Source organism: Palaemon carinicauda, chromosome 9 (genome assembly GCF_036898095.1).
Source record: "Palaemon carinicauda isolate YSFRI2023 chromosome 9, ASM3689809v2, whole genome shotgun sequence".
Taxonomy (NCBI): Eukaryota; Metazoa; Arthropoda; class Malacostraca; order Decapoda; family Palaemonidae; genus Palaemon; species Palaemon carinicauda.
The window spans coordinates 141,076,903-141,079,402 of record NC_090733.1 but is presented as its reverse complement, the minus strand read 5'-3'; positions in this window follow the sequence as shown (position 1 = coordinate 141,079,402).

The following is a 2,500-nucleotide window of genomic DNA, read 5'->3' as shown; positions in this document are numbered from 1 at the left end:
GGGGTTAACCATGATAGCATATTTGAAGTTTTACATTATTTAATCAAATGGAACAAATATGGATTGAAAATCCAATCTAGGTGAAGAAGTCTACTATTTTTGTTTTTAGTGGAAGTAGGAATTGAGATATAAGTATAACTATAATGTTTTTTTTTTTTTTATTTTGAAGGAGAAATTGAGATATACGTATAATAACTATATATTTTTTAGCGGAACTAGAAATTGAGATATACGCATAATACCTACAATGATTTCTTTAGTGGAAGGAGGAATTGAGATATAAATATAATACCTATAAAGGAGAAGTTGAGATATACGTATAATAACTATAGTAGGTTTTTTTTCTTTTTTTAAGCGGAAGTAAGAGTTGAGATATACGTATAATAACTATATTATTTTTTGGAGGCAGTAGGAATTGAGATATACGTATAATAACTATAATGATTTCATTGGTAGAAGAAGGAATTGAGATATACGTATAATAATTATAATGATTTCTTTGGTAGAAGTAGGAATTGAGATATACGTATATCAATAATGATGTCTTTGGTAAGAAGGAGAAATTGCGATATAGCCTACGTATGATAACTATAATGATTTCTTGGTAGAAGTAAGAATTGAGATATACGTATAATATCTATAATGATTTCTTTAGTGGAAGAAGGAATTTAAATACATATAACTATAGAGGTTTGTTTTAGCGGAAGAAGGAATATAGATATTCGTATAATAACCGATGTTTTTTGTGCAAGGTAGATTTGAGATATACGTATAATAACTATAACTATTGTTTTAGTTGAACGAGGAATGAGATATACTTATAATAACTATAATGATTTCTTTAGTAGAGGGAGAAATTGAGACATACGTATGATAAGAGATAAATTAGAAAAATAGGGATAAAATAGTACCTGAAATGCAAAAGGGAACACAATAAACCCTTGGAAGATTAAAAATTGAATCGTAATAGACGAAGGTAGTTCAGTCTCCCTTCCATTTTCTACTCGATCGAAGCGAAGGTAAAATTGGTAGTCTCAAGAAACTGATAAATTGTCGAAGGTATTTTATAAATCTCCTAAGCATTTTACCCGCGTAGGCTTTCGATGGTCTCCCGATTGCGTTTTGAAACATCGATGGATATTTTCAATTAAGGTTACGCGAGGAACCTTTCATTTCATCGGGAATTAATTAAAAAAATCGCTCGATAGCATCGCCATAATGGCAGTCTCGAGTCCCATTAATAAGTATCAAAACTACCTTCTCATTTCCTTGGCTTCAGAAGCCTCACCTGGGGGAGTTTCCTCTTTTCTCTCTCTCTCTCTCTCTCTCTCTCTCTCTCTCTCTCTCTCTCTCTCAGCAGGGAATTTCTCTCTCTCTCTCTGAGATTGAAATCTTTCTCTCTATGAGTTTGGAATCTCTCTCTCTCTCTCTCTCTCTCTCTCTCTCTCTCATCTCTCTCTCTGAGCTTAAAATCTCTTTCTCTCTCTATGAGCTTGGAATCTCTTTCTCTCTATGAGCTTGGAATCTCTCTCTCTCTCTCTCTCTCTCTCTCTCTCTCTCTCTGAGCATGAAATCTCTGTCTCTCTGAGTTTGAAATCTCTCTCTCTCTCTCTCTCTCTCTCTCTGACCTTGAAATCTCTTTCTCTATGAGCTTGGAATCTCTCTCTCTCTCTATGAGCTTGAAATCTCTCTCTCTCTCTCTCTCTCTCTCTCTCTCTCTCTCTCTCTCTCTCTCTCTCTCAAGGAAAATCATTATAGTAGACTTGTAATTATTTTATCTAGTTAATGACGTATGCAGTGCCCGTTAATTACACATGGGCGCACTTCATCTCTCACAAGTGAAGGCTTTATGAAGGATTTATTGCCGCTTGGCAAGCCTTCAGGCTGATTTTTACACCTCCCAACTGATTACATCAGCCTCGCGAGCTGGAGTAGAAGCCGCGTTCCCTCTGTTACGTTAGCGAGCGGAAAACCGATTACTTCAGCCTTGCGCAGCTGGAATAGAAGCCGCGTTCCTTCTGTTACGTTAGCGAGCGGAAAACCGATTACATCAGCCTCGCCAGCTGGAATAGAAGCCGCGTTCCTTCTGTTACGTTCGCGAGCGGAAAACCGATTACATCAGCCTTGCGAGCTGGAATAGAAGCCGCGTTCCCTCTGTTACGTAAGCGAGCGGAAAACTGTTGCTGGGAACTGAACTTTTTTTTTTTTTTATCAGGTTCATTTGCACGATGCTTGATGTCTGTTTGCTATATTGTTTAACGATAACAATTTCATTGTTTACTTTTTGTAGGCTTTTTTGGAAGCTAGTAGATTTATTGTTTTGCAAAAGATTGTTTGGACTCTAAACGATAGGTTCCTAGATAATGCACGGTTTTATATTGTAATTGAATTTGCTAAATAAATGATTATAAGAAATTTTCATTTTCATTCAGAAATCAGTGCTAAAAATAATTTAAAAGTTCTTTAAACGTCATATATACTGCAAAGATTTACTGTATTA